General features: G+C 44.2%; 2 long non-coding RNA genes and 2 pseudogenes across 2 annotated transcripts; all 4 read right to left on the bottom strand.

Moving 5' to 3' along the window:
* Positions 1-1,078: 1,078 nt before the first annotated feature.
* LOC144988879 (tripartite motif-containing protein 16-like protein) lies at positions 1,079-1,818 on the bottom strand (annotated as a pseudogene).
* An 834-nt stretch (positions 1,819-2,652) lies between these two features.
* On the bottom strand, positions 2,653-3,958 carry LOC101164935 (tripartite motif-containing protein 16-like; annotated as a pseudogene).
* A 791-nt stretch (positions 3,959-4,749) lies between these two features.
* LOC105356777 (uncharacterized) lies at positions 4,750-5,466 on the bottom strand. The gene is made up of 4 exons (XR_002872442.2): positions 5,447-5,466; positions 5,295-5,329; positions 5,048-5,109; positions 4,750-4,889 (listed from the first exon to the last, which is right to left on the bottom strand). It is a non-coding gene; the product is annotated as an uncharacterized LOC105356777 (long non-coding RNA).
* An 872-nt stretch (positions 5,467-6,338) lies between these two features.
* On the bottom strand, positions 6,339-7,716 carry LOC111946712 (uncharacterized). Its single transcript, XR_002872443.2, has 3 exons — positions 7,677-7,716; positions 7,501-7,559; positions 6,339-6,597 (listed from the first exon to the last, which is right to left on the bottom strand). It is a non-coding gene; the product is annotated as an uncharacterized LOC111946712 (long non-coding RNA).
* Between the last annotated feature and the right edge of the window lie 12,151 nt (positions 7,717-19,867).

Here is a 19,867-nt window from a genome sequence, read left to right as displayed (position 1 = left end):
CCGGTAGCGGTCCGTGGATCAATTGGCAACGGGCTGCAGAAAAAATAATTAATTATGCCTGGTTCTTTTTTTTTTTCCGTTTAAGTTTCGACAATCTTTTATTTTAAAAGATCTTTTATTTTGAAAAATAATCAGATTCTGGGCGGAGGCCCCAGGGAAGACCCAGGACTGTCTCTCGGCTGGCTCGGGAATGTCTGGGGGTCCCCCCAGCTCCTTTGGGGAGATGGAAGTCTGGACATCTTTTTTTAGACAGCTGCCCCCGCGACCTGGATGGATGGATGGATGGATGGATGGATTTTCTCAGCTACAGCTTGAGGTGTAAAGTTTGGTCAGGGAAGGAAAATTGGCTACCTTTGAAAAATCTTTTATTCTGAAAAAAATTGGTTTTGAAAATTGCCTGTACAAAGCCCATTGAGACAAATGTTGATGGGAATTTGGACTATACAAATAAAATTGAATTGCTGGGTCCGGGTCCATTCAACCAGGAATAAAGCTCTGGCCAACATATTTAGAAACTTATGAGCAAACTGACACTTGCTAATAATCCTTATTTACAAACAATAATTAAGCTAAAAGGACTCAGACTGACTGACAGATGTTTCTGCTCTAAACATGAACTCAGTCATTTCTGGAGTTTCAGGAAAACTCCTTCAGTTCTTCCCTCATATTATTCCCACTTTTCATCACATTTCACTCAAAGTCTGGAATAAAGACAAAAGAATCAGGATGTTTTTATTGTCATGTGATCAGAAACAACTTTTCTCTGAAGAACAGAGCAACGAAAACACAAATCTTCAATCAAAAGTTGTCAAATGAAGCAGAAATTAAATTCAAAAATTCTTTCCACAAACACAATCTTCCCCTACAGCTTCTTCTCTTGTCGTTTCTTTGTAGAACAAACCAGAAAAAGTCTGGGATTGTGATGTCACTGATGCTATTTGTGTTACAGGTTCCTTCAGCTCCCATGACAACACAAAAACATTTTAAATTCCAAAGTTCAAAAAACCACAAGAAAACAGATTTTACTCCCAAAAGTTTAACATTCATGTTCGAAAATGTCTCCAATCCACATTCTAAAGATTCTTTTAGTTCTCTCTATTTCTGACTACAAACATTACTCCACAAAATATTAGCAGTTCAAACATTTAGTTTTAAATGATCCAAAGCAGAGAAATCCCTGAAAACAAACATTTCACTTCTTTCAGGAACTATTTCACTTTACACACATCTGCTGTGGATCCAACATAATACAAACTCAGTCCCGCATGGAGCGGCTGAGTGAAAGTGGTCTGGACTCGGTGGAGGAGAGTCCTGCTTTTAGAGACGCTGTAGAAGGACAGAACACCTGCTCTGTAATCCAGGTACACTCCTACTCTGGAGGAACCAGGAGCTGAGATGGAGGTTCCTATGCTTTTGTGGTAAAATGAGAAACTGAATGGAGAACAAACTAATGACCAAGATTTATCATTATAACCAAATACACTATCATTTCCAGATCTGCTGATGTTCTTGTATGCGACTGTTACATAAACAGTTTCCTCTCGTCTCCACCTCCCAGTAGCAATGTCCAGTCAGACTCTCTCTACTCAAAACCTGAGCATGAATAGTGAATCTGTCTGGATGTTCAGACTGAGGTTTTTCCATATATGTCACCTTTCTGTTCTCATCTGACAGTAACAGATGTCTGCATGCTGTATTTGGATCCAGTGTGATTTGACTTAAATATCCGAGGAAGTCAGCTCTGCTCTTTGGTTCTGGTTCTGACAGTAAAACGTCCACACGAGGGACTGTCAGTGAGATGTTTGTCCATTCCTTCAATTTTCAATTCAATTTTATTTGTATAGCCCAAAATCACAACAACAGTTGTCTCGATGGGCTTCGAAGTAAACATGAACTCAAAAGGATCACGAATACAAAGAGTTCAATAGGAAAATACTAAAATGAACTAACAAACTGACGAAGCTATACTGGCATCCCTGCCCTTAGACCCCCCTTCGCAGTAAGGAAAAACTCCCAAAAAAACCGGATTCCGGAAAAAACGAAGAAACCTCAGGGGTGCCCACATGAAGGAGGGATCCTCCCCCAGGACGGACAGGCGATTTAACAGAACTCTTAGAGAAGAATTAACTTATCTAAATCTACAACTACATATATAAAAAGTCCAGCAGACGAGCTTCAGCCATGGTTGTGGGGACAGTCAAAGGCGCGAGTCGAGCCGGAGACAGGAACCACAGCCAGGTGTAGGAGTAGGAGCAGAGACGAGGTACTCGGTCAGGTACAGAGCAGAGACGAGCCAGAGATGAGCCAGAGGCAGGATCCACAGCCAGGTGTAGGAGCAGGAGCAAAGGCGAGGTACTCGGTCAGGTACAGAGCAGAGACGAGCCAGAGATGAGCCAGAGGCAGGATCCACAGCCAGGTGTAGGAGCGGGAGCAAAGGCAAGGTAGACGGTCAGGAACTGGAGCACGGATGAGCCAACTGGAGTCTGGAAGCACTCCCACTCCCCAGGAGGGGAGAGGAAAAGAGGGACAATACATGAATCGCACTGTACCAAACAGAGGCATGGAGAACTAAATGATAAATTATGATCAAGAATAGAGGAGAGGAAGGGTAGAAGTAGAAAAGAAAAGAGGACAGAACCCCAGTGCACCATAGTTACCCCAGCTTCAACTTCTAGCAGCCTTTTAAAAGAAATAGTTATTAAGTTTAACTTAAATAAATTAACATTAAGTTAAATAATCTCTGAATACTAACTAGTCTGACAATAAGCCTGTCCAAAGGCTTATTGTCATTCCTCTCTCAGAATGTCCTGCAGTTTGTCTCTGAGCTCTGACACAGCTGTTGTTACATCCTCAAAGTATGTCAGAGGACGGACATTGATGATGGCTGAGGGGGTGGACTCACTGAGTGGTGGCAGTGAGGGGTAGTTTAGCAGAAAGTGGCTGTGATCCTCTGTGAGCGGGAGCTGCTTCAGCTCAGCGTCTCTCCTCTTCAGCTCAGTGATCTCCTGCTCCAGCTCCTCCTGAAGACCTTTGACTCGCCTCACTTCAGTTTGCTGCTGGGCTCTGATCTGCTGCTTCACATCACAGCTTCTTTTCTGGATGAGAAGGATCATCTTAGTGAAGATCTTCCCACTGTCCTCCACGGTTTGATCAGCAGAGTGATTGATGGCCTCCACCTCCTGTTGAAGCAGCTTCACCTCCTCTCTGTCCTGGATTCTCTGCTGGATTTGTTGTTGACTCTCCTCCATCTCTCTCTGCTTCTCAGTCCTTTCTGCTGCAGCTGAGACTGTGTCGTTGCCTCTATGTTCATCCACAGAGCAGAGATAACAGATACACTTCTGATCAGTGCGACAGAACATCACCTCATCATGACGGGAGCAGATGTTCTCCTGCAGGTTCTTGGAGGGTTCCACCAGCTTCTGTTTCCTAAATGCAGCTGCTTTCAAATAGGCTGAAGGTGTTTCTCACAGTAAGAGGCCGGACAGCTCAAGCAGGACTTGATGGCTTTCAGTTTTCTTCCAGTGCAGACATCACAGACCACATCTTCAGATCCAGCAGAGCAGAGACTAGCAGGAGCAGCTTGGAGTCCGGTCTTCTTCAGCTGCTCCACTAAAACTGCTAACATGGTGCTTTTCACCAGAACAGGCCTCGCTGTGAAGGTCTTCCTGCACCGAGGACAGCTGTGGACGTTCTCTTCATCCCACAATCCTTGAAGACATTTCATGGAGTAGATGTGTCCACAGGGAATAGTAACCGGATCCTTCAGCAGATCCAGACAGATGGAACAGCAGAAGCTTTCTTCATCCAGATCCTTCCTGCTCATTTTGCTGCAGAGTTCCAGTTGAAGAAGCTGCAGTTCTTTCTGCAGTCAAGGTTTCCTCACAGCTTGTGTCCCTTCAAGACTCTTGTCATCAGGAGGAGGGATTTAAGGATCAGAGTCCAGGAGAGTCTGATTTCCCAGAGGACTTACTGCAACTCAGAAAAATTTATTGGTTTTACTGTCAGTCAAAGATCAAGAGAAAAACTCCAAAGTTCTTCATGGTTATCAAATGCTGTGTTTTAGCAACAACAGTCAGAAGTTCTTTAGAATGAATTTAGGACAGACTCTGGAACTATGAGGGGATATTTCTGCCACTAAAATGAGAAAAAATAAAGACAGAAAATCCCATCAGTTTTCAAGAAGGAAGTGTTAAAAATCTAGATTTGTATTTAAACTTGATAGAATTTTTATTGGATCCTGAAACAATGAAGCAGTTAAGTAGTAGAGGAAAAAGGATGACGGTTCAATTTTTGTCAATAACCACATTGACAAGTACATAGACAAGACAGTACATAAAAAGGATGTAAAGAAAAGAAAAAACAAGCAAAGAGGAGAGCCAGCCCCTATATCCAAGCAATATGGGAAAAAAAAGAAATATGTACATAAAAAAAAAAAAAAAAAAAAAAAAAAAGGATAAAATAAAATAAAAACAGCCGGAGAAAAGAAAAAAACAGTTCCAGACGTGTTGGGTACATCAAAGGTTTTCCATCACAATCCATTAATAATGCAAGGGGAGTCTTAAGATGTGCAATAAAGTGAATAAATAAAATACAGCAGACGAAAAGAAAGTACACTTCTACACAAATGCTCTTATCATATAGGTGTGACCGAACGCCCTCTTACATTTGTAACCCAAATGGAGACTGGATTTGATAGGTTAAAAACATAATTAAAAACTTGACACAAATTCCATAAAAGAGAAAGTTAAAATAGACTCGGACAGTTGGACCGCACTCGAACACTGCATGAGGGCGGCTGCCTCCAGGATTGCCTCAGCCCCACTGCACTGGCGGGTAGCCACAACCACCACCAAGGGAGATCTCCGATCCAAAACCCTCACCAGGAGTACCTGCTCAGGGCCCAAATGCACACAAAAACACACCACAACCCAAACAGTGATTAAAAGAAAATACAAAAAAAAAAAAAAGGTGCACCTGAGCAGGTCACCACTAATTTATGGGCTGAAAACAGGGGGATCCCCCTTACACAATACTATATGGCACCCACCAGCCACCATAAGGATAAAAGGAGGAGGCAGCCACCTTCAGCCAGGTCCAGACACCAAGATACTAAAAATGAGCACAGAACAGTTTAAAAATGGATAAAAGCAAGGGTGTCAAGCTTGATTAAAAGAAAATTAAAAACAATGACTAAAAACACTACAAGCAAAACAGCAGTGGCAACTCTGCTGGAAAAAGAAAAATAAGTTAGTTCTCCCTGGGACAAAGACATGTTTTACAAACCCTTATATTACCTCTCATGCCCCAGGGTCAGAACTCATGCCACCACCTGTTAATATAAATATAATTTAAAATCTTGCAAACTCAAATGCTTAAAAACTTTAGTAAAAGGACTCAAATGATTAAAAGCTTTAGTAAAAAAGGTCCACATGTCAAGCTCACCCACCAAGGCCAAACCAGGAAACCAGCACCTAGATGGAACTCCCACTGCTGCTATTTATCAGCCTTGTGAGCCAATCACAGCTCAACAGACAGGTGCTGGCCATGAATGTTCATCTATGGAACACCATGAGGGACAAACTACCACCCACAGCTCTGTCTGTCACATAGGCAGAAATGTTCACATTACTATAGTCAAGGAATGGCCTCCAAGTTTTCTCAAAGATATCAGTTTTGGAGTGTGAGAGACTAGTCAGGCGTTCCAAAGGAATGTATTCCATTAACGCCCTCTGCCATCAAAAAAAATTGAGGGGGTTTTGTCCTTAATCCAGTTGTGAAGGATGTGATTTCACCTCAATTCTATAAAACTTTAGAATCCTATTTCTGTGAGTTTTATGTGCTGGAACCCTGATTTATGTAAACCTAAATAAATAAATACTTGAAATAAATTACAGGTGAAGAGAATTTCATGTAATCCATGAACACCAGTGAAGATCACAAATCATTGAAGAAAAACGGTTCAGCGCACTGTCTTGTGGGGTCTAGATGACCCAACTCCCAATGTTAAAGTGCCTAGGATAGAACAAGGGTTACACAGTAGGCCCTGAATCCATATTTTATTAATTTTTAATGGAAATATGAAAATGACACACTTTACCCTGATATTCTCATTTTTTGGAAATGGTCTGTATAACTATAATCATTTTCTTATAAATCCTGTCTCTTTTACATCTTCGTGTACCTGATCTGATCTGTGCAGTCTGCATTCACAAATATCCGTGATTGTGAAACTCATGGATGAAACTGCATCTCTGTTTTGGATGAGGTGATGGCTGAGTTCTGTAGCAGTGTGTCTGTGCTTCTGTTGATGGTAACAAGGTGTGTTTAACCAACCAAAGTTGAAGAAAAAAAAGATTCCATGTATTTTTCAGGATTTCCTATGACCCAACCAGATATCCTCGCTCCATCCCTGAGGCCTACTGTCTGTGCAAAGGCTGCTTGATTGGACCATCAGGAGAGGAGAGCAGGCAGTACCGCAGTACTCCAGTTTACTCTCCGTCCGTCATCCTCAGAAGGACCGGCTCCTGCGCTGGCGGGCGCCACTCCTACTCTGAGATCTACGTCTCCATCGCTGTGGGATGCACCTGCGTTCCACTGCTGGAGAAGAACAGCATTTTTTTACAGGAATATTGGAAATGTTTATAACACAAATCTTTAGATCAAGTTGAACAAAATGACATGATATATGATATGATTTGATATACAGATAGGGTATCTGATAGGGTAGATAGGGTCAACAAAAACCCTCAGTTGCCAAGGAAATAAAAAAAATTACTTTTACCAATTTTTCTACCAAAGTATAAAATGGAAACCCTACCACTTTGAAAAAATGATTTCATGAATTTGCTATGTGCAACTCTGACCAGGTATGAAGTGACAGCTGCTCGCAACTTTAATTTTAAATGACATTGTCATGTCTCGTCAAGCTTCCTGTGGTCTCGTGTGGGGTTTCCTGTTTTATTTTGAAAGTCTAACCTACCTCTCGTTCCAGACCTTCCCCTTCCTGCCTTGTCTGTTCCCCACACCTGAGTCTGCCTCATCATCCCTGATCATTCCCACCTGTGCTTCCCCTCCTCATGTATTTATGGCCTGTGTTTCCCTTTGTCCTGTGCCTGTTTGTCACGTGCTATCACCTGTCAAAGCTAGCTCTTCTCTTGTGTCCAAGAATTAAAAACCTTCTCAAGCTCTGCATCTGAGTCCAGTCCTGTGTTCTGCCTGTCAGTACAAACAGGCCAGAATGGACTCTGCAGAGAGCAGTAGATTAACATCAATCCTGCAACGCCTGGAAGCCCGCCTTGCCCAACAGGAGGACTTCCAGAAGGCCCTGGCGTCCCATATGGGTCAGGTCTCTACCCAAGTTCAAGACCTCCGTTCAAGTTCAATCTGGAACAACCCTCCTCCAGGACCTTCTACGTCCATCCCATCTCCTCCTACTCCCATGCCTGCCAGGAGCCTGGAAATCAAGCTCACTCCTCCCGATCGTTACTCAGGAGAACCTACCGCGGTCAAGTGAGCCGACATCTCGCCAGCCGTCACTGAATTTTTGCATGCACCACCACCTGTTAATATAAATATAATTTAAAATCTTGCAAACTCAAATGCTTAAAAACTTTAGTAAAAGGACTCAAATGATTAAAAGCTTTAGTAAAAAAGGTCCACATGTCAAGCTCACCCACCAAGGCCAAACCAGGAAACCAGCACCTAGATGGAACTCCCACTGCTGCTATTTATCAGCCTTGTGAGCCAATCACAGCTCAACAGACAGGTGCTGGCCATGAATGTTCATCTATGGAACACCATGAGGGACAAACTACCACCCACAGCTCTGTCTGTCACATAGGCAGAAATGTTCACATTACTATAGTCAAGGAATGGCCTCCAAGTTTTCTCAAAGATATCAGTTTTGGAGTGTGAGAGACTAGTCAGGCATTCCAAAGGAATGTATTCCATTAACGCCCTCTGCCATCAAGAAATTGAGGGGGTTTTGTCCTTAATCCAGTTGTGAAGGATGTGATTTCACCTCAATTCTATAAAACTTTAGAATCCTATTTCTGTGAGTTTTATGTGCTGGAACCCTGATTTATGTAAACCTAAATAAATAGTTTACGGTACACACGCCCAGCGAGCTGGAAAGACGGTATAAAGCGATAATATCACCCATGTCACTGTCTCTTACCCATTATCAAATAACATGTACTGTACTCTGAAATAAATGGTAGTTCCGGTTCCAGGTTACACAGCAGGACGCGTGGCGTGCCTCTCTGCGAATACAACTATCTTCAAATTACTTAAAAGGTTGATTTTCTCCAAAAAAGAGAGCTGACCATGCCCCCGAAGAAAACCCAGGAATACGAAGACCTCAAAAAGACTCTTGACGTTATTCAAGAAAGGCTGAAAAGCTTTATGGACCAAGTGTCCGCTAAGCTAACGCCACTTTGGGAAATGATGGAAGAGTTCCGAAGATTTCGGGCTCAAAACGAGCAGCGAGAAAAAACCGGGTCGACATTCGGGAGAAAAGACTGGACAATGTGGAACAGCAAGTAAGGAGGAATAATGCCATTCTCACTGGAGTACCAATCAAAACTGGAGCGAAGCAGACAGCAGGAGCAAGCACTGCTAATGCTAGCGCTAGCGTAGCTAGTAGTGCTAATACAGAGAGCGGTGGAGAGACTCTGGAACAGCAAATACATTCATTTCTCACATCTAAAGGGATTTCCCTGGATCTCAATACCATCGAGACCTGCCACCTGCTCCCCAGGAGAAAGGAGACGGATAAACCAGCGATCCTCATCAGGCTTGTGAATCAAAAACACAAGCTAGCTTTGATGACCCAAAGGAAACACCTGAAAGGTTCGGCTGCTTATCTGAACGACCATCTGACCAGAAGGAATGCTGAAATCTCAAAACATGCACGGCTTCTCAGGAAGCGTAAGCAGATTGAGAACACTTGGGTTAAAGGCTGCAGGATTTACGTCAAACCACTCGGTCCACCGGACCGGGTCAAGGTTCTGGTTCTGAACACCATGAAGGACTTTGAGAAGTGTCTTATTACGGTCGTCTGAAACAACATGCAGTAATAAATCAAAGAGCCAAATAATTTCAAGAAATATGACGCCTGGATTCCTCACTTTCTCCATACGTCTGACGTCACCTGAATAACAGCAGAGCTCTGACATGCAGACAACTTGACCTCAACTTTCACCGCAGCTGATATCAGCTGAAGAAGGATATGGACCCAAATCTAATGTCTCCAGACATAACATAGAAGAGAACTATAAACTGTTTTGAACCCAGAAGATCAGCTGTCATTCAGCAGAAGAAGAAATACCAACCTTGGACAATCGACATATTATGGACCCTTTTTATTTTTCCTCTACAGCATTACTTTATTATAAAAAAAAAAAATACAAAAAAATATGAAAAAAAGTAAAACAAATGATTAATCACTTATTGAAAATTGTTAAAATGATTGACTTTTAGTGATATTACTTCATTAGCTCCAAAAATTGATAAATTGATTCAAAAATCTTTCCTAATGTAGCACAATTTTGCACATGTTTTTAACTTTTGATACATGATGAAATTTTGCTATGAAAATTTCTGAAACAGTGTTGTGTCTACTTTACTGATATAGTATTATGTTTTAATCATATGAATGACTTTTATAAGTAACATAATCTGCATATATTTCAGATGACTGATCTGCATTTGCCATGTTGATTTCTAAAATAGTTATTTTTTACGTAATAATTAAGTAATCAGAATCTGTCTGATTGATTATATTTCAGACATAACACGTTATTTCTGGTAGTTTATTATGGAATGAACAGACATGCAATCCAAATGAATACATTTGTACATCAAATAACAATATAGGGCTTGCAATAATTGTCACTGATTTCAGAGTACAGTACATGTTATGTGATAATGGGTAACAGACAGTGAAATGGGTGATATTAGCGCTTTATACCGTCTTTCCAGCTCGCTGGGCGTGTGTACCATAAACTATGATGTAAACACGCATGCAAAAAGTCAGTGACGGCTAGCGCGACTGACTTCCACAGATGTCGGCTCACTTGACCGCGGTGGAGAACCTGGACTATGTAAGCCCTTCCTCACTGACTGTTCGATTCATTTTGAACATTCCCCCTATGCCTTTGTTTCTGACAGAGCCAGGATCGCCTTCATGATTTCTCATTTAGCGGGGAGGGCTCGTGCATGGGCTATGGCTGAGTGGGCTCGTAGCCTTCCAGGAGGCGCTTCAGAACACATTTGACCCGGTATCTACCAGCCAGGATAAAGCCCGTGAGCTCACCTTCATACGTCAAGGTGGGGACTCTGTCTGCGATTATGCCATCCGATTACGCACCCTAGCAGCTGAGAGTGGGTGGAACTCGCTGGCGCGGTATGATTTCTTCATGAAGGGGCTGGCTCTGCGCATTCAGGAGCAGCTCATTCCGGTGCAGCTCATTCCGGTGGACTTACCTCAGGATTTTGACTCTCTGATCGCTCTCGCCATCCTCACGGATAATCGAATCCGTGAACTGGTCTCCCGACGTGGAGGCGGATCATCAGGAGGCGGGTCGTCTCGCAGGGCGGATTCCATGGAAAGACGAAACTTCCGCCGCTCCACAGCCGACCTGCATCCCTTCGTCTTGGCGGAAAGATGTGAAGAACCCATGCAGTAGGGACAGACACGTCTTTCGGCGGAGGAACGACGGCGACGCCTGCAGGAGGGTCGGTGCTTCTACTGTGGGGAGATCGGTCATCCCGTTATCTCCTGTCCCATGAAAAAAGCCAAGTTGGTGAGTCAGTCACCGCTATGGACAGACGCGCACGGAGCCTCACGTCATTAGTGGTAACCCACCATGGCTCTTCTACGACTCTCGTAGCCCTCATTGACTCCGGGGCTGATGTCAGCCTTATGGACTGGAAGCTGCCCATCGGCTTAGGTCTTAAGCCACAGCCTCTAGACCAGGGGTGGGCAACCCTGGTCCTCAAGAGCCTTAACCCTGCCTGTTTTCCAGCTCTCCCTGGAATGCTTGATGCTTATAACTTAAATCAGGTGTGTTCAGTCAATCAGGATGTGAAATCACTTGAGTCAGCTAATCAACAGCAAGCTGGTGAGGCAGAGCTGGAAAACAGGCAGGGTTGAGGCTCTTGAGGACCAGGGTTCCCCACCCCTGCTCTAGACAGACCCATCCAGGCCCGGGGCCTTCGTGGGAGGGGTCTCTTTGATATAATGCATGTTTCCGAACCTCTCAAACTTTCCATAGACCACCATACAGAGGTCATGTCTTTCCACCTGTTTAGGGGCTCCTCTAGGAAGGTGGTTCTGGGATTTCTTTGGCTGTGTGAGCACAGTGCCCGGGTGGACTGGGCGACCGAAAAAATACTTGAGTGGGGGCCAGGATGTGACACAAAATTTCCCATCCCGCAGGTAAACGAACCATCATGAACAATAACCCTGTCCCTGTTCGTCCTGCTTCAGGTCCAGAGGCCCCTGACCTAAGCACTATACCCTCCTGTTACCATCATCTGGCCGAGGTCTTCAATAAGAACCAGGCTCTGAGCCTCCCGCCCCATCGGCCCTTTGACTGCGCCATCGACCTGGTTCCAGGGTCCACCATTCCTAAAGGACACCTGTACTTGATCGCATCTTCAGAACGCCAGGCACTTAACAAATACATTTAATCCCTGGCAGCGGGTCTCATTTGTCCCTCATCTGCAGCTGGTGCCGGGTTCTTCTTTGTCGGTAAAAAGAATGGGACTCTCCGACCCTGCATAGATTACAGCGCGCTCAACAACATAACCGTCAAGAACAGTTATCCATTGCCGCTCATGTCCTCTGTTTTTGACCAGCTCCAGCAGGCCCGGGTGTTCACCAAGCTTGATCTCCGTAACGCCTATCATTTGGTCAGGATCAGAGAGGGGGACGAGTGGAAAACAGGGTTCAATACACCAAGAGGCCACTATGAATAACTGGTCATGCCCTTTGGAGTCAGTAACACCCCCGCCGTTTTTCAGGCCATGATCAATGATGTCCTCAGGGACTTCTTGGATCATTTCGTGTATGTTTATTTTGTATGTTTATTTGGACGACATCCTGATTTACTCCCTGGACCTGGACTCTCATGTCTCCCATGTTTCTGCAGTCCTCCAGCGACTTCTGGATAACCTCTACGTCAAGGCTGAAAAGAGTGAGTTCCACGTCACCACCGTCGCCTTCTTAGGTTTTGTTGTGTCCGCAGGGGCGGTAGAGATGGATCCAGCCAAGGTCAGCACCGTGAAGAACTGGCCGACACCTGACAGCCGTAAGAAGCTGCAGCAATTCTTTGGCTTTGCGAACTTTTACAGACGCTTATCCGGGGTTTCAGCTCCATTGCAGCACCCCTCCATGCCCTCACGTCTCCACTTGTGAAGTACCGGTGGATGCCTGCGGCCGAGGCCGCTTTCTGGGCGCTGAACCACCACTTCACATCCGCTCCACTGCTCACTATGCCTGATCCTCACCGTCAGTTAATCGTGGAGGTGGACGCCTCCAATGAAGGGTTAGGGGCTGTCCTGTCGCAGCGGTCGGAGCAGAATGGGAAGGTTCATCCCTGTGCGTTCCTGTCCCGGCTTCTCTCTCAGGTGGAGCGCAACTACGACATCGGCAATCGGGAGCTGTTGGCGGTCAAGGTGAATCTGGAGGAGTGGCGGCACTGGCAGGAGGGGGAAGAGCACTCCTTCATTGTCTGGACAGATCACAGAAACCTTGAGTATATCAGGACTGCCAAGAGACTCAATGCTCGCCAGGCCCGATGGCGGCTCTTTTTTGATTGTTTCTCTTTCTCCCTCTCTTACAGGCGGGGGTCCAAGAACGTCAAGCCGGATGCCCCGTGCCTGTTGCCACAGAACCTGAACCTATTCTTCCACTGACTTGTGTGGTTGGAGCGGTTTCTTGGCAGATAGAATCTGAGGTAATGCAGGCTAACAGTGGGGTGCAAACGCCCAGTGGTTGCCCGAGGAATCGCCTATTTGTACCCCCGACACTGCGCTCTAGGGTGATCCACGGGGCCCACACCTCTCTGCTTTCCTTTTGTCCCTTGAGTAAGGCGGACCATGCACGCCATCTCTCGGAGGTTCTGGTGGCTACGCATGGAGCCGGCCTGTTCAGTCTGTGCCAGGAACAAGTCTTCCACCAGTCGTCGCATGGGGCTCCTACAACCGCTTCCTGTTCCTTCCAGACTGTGGACGGACATTTTCATGGACTTCGTCACCGGCCTTCCCGTCTCACGTGGACACACCACAGTTCTAATGGTCGTGGACAGGTTCTCCAAGATGGTCCGGTTCATTGCCCTGCCTAGACTGCTTTCAGCTAAAGGCACGGCTGAAGTTATCATGAACCAGATTGTGAGGTACCACGGTTTCCCGAAGGACATTGTGTCGGACCGGGGGCCTCAGTACATATCCCGGTTCTGTAAGGAGTTCTGCCGGCTCATCGGTGCTACAGTCAGCTTGACCTTGGGATACCATTCTGAATCCAATGGCCAGACTGAACGCCTTAATCAGCAGCTGGAAACCGGCCTTTGGTGCTTGGTCTCTCAGAACCCCTCAACATGGAGCAGGCACTTGATCTGGGTTGAGTATGCACAAAACACCCTGCCCACTTCGGCTACCGGCATCTCGCCCTTCAAGTGTGTCTTCGGATACGAGCTTCCCCTGTCTGCGGCCGAAACAGATGCTGCGGTTCCGTCTGTCCACGCCCTGGTCCGCCGCTGCCATCGCGTCTGGGCGGCAGCCCGGCAGGTTCTGATTCGGCAACAGAACAGGGTCAAGGCGGTTGCTGACCCCCAGAGGAGTCCCGCCCCCACTTACCGTCCCGGTCAGAAGGTCTGGCTCTCAACCAAGGACCTCAACCTGCACGTTCCTAGCGGAAAGTTGGCTCCAAGATTCGTGGGTCCATTTCCCAAGGGGTCCATTTCCCAAGGTCATCAACCCTGCAGTGGTCCGCCTTCGGCTGCCCCGGTCCCTCCGGGTCCATCCCAAATTCCAGCTCACAGTCAGCAAGGTGAAGCCGGTGGTGGACAGTTCCCTGATGCCTTCCCTCGGAGCCACCCCCTCTGCCCAGAATGGTGGGTGGGGGTCCGGTGTACACGGTGCAGAAGATTCTGGCTGTCCGGAAGCAGGGCCGGGGTCGCCAATTCCTAGTGGACTGGAAGGGTTATGGTCCGGAGGAGCGGCAGTGGATTCCGGAACGCTTTATTGTGGACAGGTCACACCTGACGGATTTCTTTAGGTCTGGGGCTCCTGGACCGTCAGGAGTCGGTCCTTAAGGGGGGGGGTTTGTCATGTCTCGTCAAGCTTCCTGTTGTTTTGTGTGGGTTTTCCTGTTTTATTTTGAAAGTCTAACCTACCTCTCGTTCCAGATCTTCCCCTTCCTGCTTTGTCTGTTCCCCACACCTGAGTCTGCCTCATCATCCCTGATCATTCCCACCTGTGCTTCCCCTCCTCATGTATTTATAGCCTGTGTTTCCCTTTGTCCTGTGCCTGTTTGTCACGTGCAATCACCTGTCAAAGCTAGCTCTTCTCTTGTGTCCAAGAATTAAAAACCTTCTCAAGCTCTGCATCTGAGTCCAGTCCTGTGTTCTGCCTGTCAGACATTTTCCGATAATGTAATGTTTCAAAAGCAGTGTCAAAAAACAGCTGTAGAGATTTTACCATTCATCCTATTCTCTTTGGCAATTATTGGGACTTATTGGTACTTTGGACTCAGACTGGTGTTGGGGCTTTTGATTTAAGACTATAATCCTACTTCCAGGACATCCCTGTCAATAGCTTAAAAAGGTTTTTAACTCTTGATTTCTTTGTTTCTGTTTTATTTTAGTAGAGCAGAAACACTAAAGGTCTAATCCTGTGTTCCCACTGGCTGGCCATAAGGCCAACTGCTCCAACATCAGAGGGGCCAGAATACTTTTTAAAACATATTAGGAGATGCACAGAGTATTTTAAGAAAGTTTGGAAGTTTTTTTGAAAATGTTATCACTAATTTAAAACCAACACACTTTAAGGTGACATTTGCATGAGCTCCTAATCCGCACTGTTTTCTAGGGTTTGTCTTTCTTGGGCTTATTTAACATTTACTGTATTATAGTAGTTGAATCCATGTCTTGGACAAAATTGCATAGAAAGTGCAAATATTTTCTAAAAAACCTCAGCCTCAGTGCCTTGTGCGTCCCTGTGTCGACCCTGCCTTGCATACAGGTACTTGTTAAGGACCATAACAACAATTAGTAACAGTAAAACACAGATATCTCTGCTCTCCAGTATAGATGGACTACTAACTAGGATCAATAACTTAGTTTGTGTGATTCTGTGTATAAACATTTCTGCTAATGATGTAGTGGGCTCATTGGCCACTCCTGGGCTATGGTGTTTGCTAGTGGACGCTACAGTGTGAAGATCTATCACAATCAGCCAGCCAATCTGCCAAAGCTATTCTTGAGATAAGGTGGGTCATGATCATTGACTGTATGGTCACGCTGCAAAAATCATGTAATTTCTATGGCAATATAATTAAAAAGTCACCCTGTGACTTGAATTGATCTCCATCTGGAAAAATCCAGAAAAACAAAAACACTTGGATTATAGTAATTGAACTTGGCATTAGTTAGTTTATGTTTAGCTAAAGCTAAGACGTTGGGGGGCCGTGGGGCGGTCCTGCTAGACCTGTTTCGGGTGTCTGACTGGACTGCCTGGCGGGCGGATTCCCTCAATCTGCAATACCATGTCAGTGTCTGGGGGTCCTGGGTACTGCTACCACTTCGGCCAGAGTCTCTCTAAACACTCTCTAAACACAAATAGTATGTGTGACAGAAGGAAATGCTTTACATGTATTGGTTTGTATGTATATGTGCGTGTGAACTGTGGTTGTGTTGAGTACATGTTGATATGATTGTACGTGAAGATTTTTGGAGCCAACAGGTATATTTGTAACACTTTAGTATGTGTGGACAGGCCCCGCCCCCTTTGACTAACATTTACACCAGACGGTAATGACGACATTCCTTCAGCATCTTGTTACTTAATGACTGCACCCCTCCAACACCTCTGTAATCATCCTCCACATTTCCTTAACTCCTCTTTTCCCCCTTTCTTCTGTGTCCTTACCCCCGGTCTCCTATTTCTCCCTTTTTTGTCTTCTTCTTTTCTGTCCGGTCCAACAAAAAAACGATACAAATGTAATTAATATAAATAAAGCCTAAATTGCAAAAGGGGTTTATACAAATACAAAACTTGTGCGTCAGAAGATCCAGAACCCCCTGCTGTAGCAGTGAAATATGTCTAACACAAGAAGCCTTTAGCTCCTATCTGTGAGCTCAGCTGTTGGACAGTACAAGTAAAAAAAAAAAAGTTGGACAATCATTTTTCAGATCATTCCGACACCACACAAATGCAGCATTTCTCTAAAAGTGCATTTTCCCCTGAGGGACATCAATCCATTGGTGCAATTTCCACTAAAGTGAGAACTAAAGCCACAGTTTTGAAATAAACACTCAAAAGTTTTCAGTTTTAAAATACATATTAATTTTCAATCAAAATGAAAGCATGTTTTTGTCCAGATTTCATGTTATTTCTTGAAGAAGATAATCCAAAAGGTGGGTCAGGCTGAAAGATGAAGAAGACAACTGGAATCAAACCCAAACTAATCTTATGGATGTCAGGTCAATTTCTCTAAATGTTGGCCAATGCAGTGTTTTTCAACCAGTAACCAGTGTGCTGTGGGAGGTGGTCAGGTGTGCCGTGGGAAATTACCCTCATTCACTGATCTAAAAACAGACCGTGGAACAAGTGAACAAAACAACGAAGCTCAGAGAAGCGATCTCTGGCCGTTTTCACACTACATCTCCCATGATGCATTGGGTTAAAGTGACAGCGTCTCACAGGAGTCCTTGTTGCTAAACGTCTTGAAACCACAACGAACACACATTAAACAGTTTTTAAATCTTCTAACAACTTTTATTACATCTGTTAGAAAAAAAACAGCTTTTTTTGCCACAATTATCACAAAAATGTATGTGAGATTGCGGAGGGGCTCTAGATCAATACAGACTATGAGTTTTTCCTATGTTTATTTATTTTTGGATGCTAGTGTGCTGCGGGATTTTTGTCAAGGTTAAAGTGTGCCGTGGCTCAAAGAAGGTTGAAAAACACTGGGCTAATGGACTAATGGGTAAGAGCGGGCAAAGACAGTTGTAATATAGCAGGGGTGAGTGGAGATAGGTTCAGGAGTGTCAGGAGTGCCTGTTATCCAGCTCACCTGTGGAAACACCAGAAAAGGCCTGAGGAGAGCAATGGCAAAAAATAACCAGCAGAGGGAGACAGAGGAACAGGAACATGTAAAATCACGCCACTGGGTTTGTCTATATCACAGATACAGGTATTATACATACAGTGGTAGACAAAATTGTTGGTACCCCTCAGTTAAAGAAAGAAAGTTCACAATGCTCACTGAAATGGCTTGAAACGTTAAAAAGTAACAATAAATTACAATTTATTGAAAATGAAATAATCCAAATCAGCCATTACTTTTTTAGTTGTTGATTAACAGAATTATTAAAAAAAACAAAAACTAATGAATTAGGGCTGGACAAAAATGATGGTACCTCCATAAAAGACTGAGAACTAATTACCCAGGGGGTCATGATGAACTCAGGTATGTCCTTTAATTGACATCACAGCTGTTTTCAAACCCATAATCAGTGAGTCTGCCTGTTTAAAGGGAGACAAATAGTCACGTTGCTGTTTGGTGAAAAGGCGTGTACCACACTGAACATGGACAACAGAACACCAAGGAGAGAATTGTCCCAGGACGTTAGAAACAAAATTTATAGACAAACATTGTGAAGGTAAAGGTTATAAAACCATCTCTAAGCAGCTTGAAGTTCCTGTGACCACAGTGGCACATATTATTTTAGAGGTTTAAGACCCATGGGACAGTAGCCAACCTCCCTGGACGTGGCCGGAAGAGGGAAATTGATGACAAATTTAGGAGACGGATAGTTCAAACTGTATCCAAAGAGCCCTGAACAACCTCCAAAGACATTAAAGGTGAACTCCTAGATCAAGGTACATCATGACAGATTGCACCATTCGTTGTTGTTTGAGCCAGAGTGGACTTCATGGGAGACGACTAAGGAGGACATCACTGTTGAAAGGAAATCATAAAAAAGCCAGACTGGAATTTGCAAAAATGCATGTTGACAAGCCACAAAGCTTCTGGGAAAATGTCCTTTGGACAGATGAGACAAAACTGGAGCTTTTTGGTAAGGCACATCTATGTCAGAATCTATGTTTGTAGACTCAAAAATGAAACATCCTACGAAAAGAACACTGTCCCTACTGTGAAACATGGAGGAGGCTCAGTTCTGTTTTGGGGCTGCTCTGCTGCATCTGGCACAGGGTGTCTTGAAGTTGTGCAAGGTAAACTTAAATCTCAAGATTATCAAGGCATTCTGGATAGAAATGTGCTGCCTAGTGTCAGAAAGCTTGGTCTCAGTCGCAGGTCATGGGTCTTCCAACAGGACAACGATCCAAAACACACAGCCAAAAACACCCAAGAATGGCTAAGAGAAAAGCGTTGGACTATTCTGAAGTGGCCTTCTATGAGCCCAGATCTGAATCCCATTGAACATCTGTGGAAGGAGCTGAAACATGCCATTTGGAGAAGACACCCATAAAACCTGAGACAACTGGAGCAGTTTGCTCATGAGGAGTGGGCCAAAATACCTGTCAACAGGTGCAGAAGGCTTATTGACAAATACAGAAACAATTTAATTGCAGTGATTGCCTCAAAAGGATGTGCAACAAAATATTAAGTAATGCATACCATCATTTTTGTCCAGCCCTATTTCATTAGTTTTTTTTTTAATAATTCTGTTAATCAACAACTCAAAAGTAATGGCTGATTTTGATTATTTAATTTTCAATCAATTTAAATTTATTGTTACTTTTGAACAATTCAAGTCATTTCAGTGAGCATTGTGGACTTTTTCTCTTTAACTGAGGGGTACCAACAATTTTGTCCACCACTGTATGTATAATACCTGTATCTGTGATATAGACAAACCCAGTGGCGTGATTTTACATGTTACTGTTCCTCTGTCTCCCTCTGCTGGTTATTTTTGCCATTGCTCTCCTCAGGCCTTTTCTGGTGTTTCCACAGGTGAGCTGGATAACAGGCACTCCTGACACTCCTGAACCTATCTCCACTCACCCCCTGCTATATTACAACTTTCTTTGCCCGCTCTTACCCATTAGTCCATTAACCCAGTGTTTTTCAACCTTCTTTGAGCCACGGCACACTTTAACCTTGACAAAAATCCCGCAGCACACTAGCATCCAAAAATAAAGTTATCCATGGGTTTCTACTTTCCAATTAAATTGCATAATATTTGGGTTGTAAACTAAGTAGTACAAAATTGTCTTTGAGAAACCTTAGTATTATAAAAGCGATGAACTTGAGGCCAGGAAGATGCTTTATGGTAATTGAAGAACAACCATTGTGGAAGTATCACAAAAATTAAAATTACAGCTAAAAAAGACAAATATAGTTATTGAAAAAGAGTAAAATACTTAAGTCCCACTTCAATAACCTTTTGATCTATTGGAAAAGCATTCCCAGTGGTGTTTCAATTATGATCATTGTGGTTATATACAAACATTAACAAGCTGCAGAACAAAACAAACAAAACCTGGAAACATTAATAAGAAATAAAAAATCATGTCTTTCCGTTTTCTTTGCTCTTTTATCATTTTTGGACTCCTGGCATCATTTCTAGCAATAAGTTAATTTCTTGGTGTGTGACGTCCTGTGTGTGTCTTT

This window comes from Oryzias latipes, chromosome 21 (genome assembly GCF_053564925.1).
Source record: "Oryzias latipes strain Hd-rR chromosome 21, Olatipes_Hd-rR_3.1".
Classification (NCBI taxonomy): Eukaryota; Metazoa; Chordata; class Actinopteri; order Beloniformes; family Adrianichthyidae; genus Oryzias; species Oryzias latipes.
This window is presented reverse-complemented; position numbering and strand designations above follow the sequence as displayed.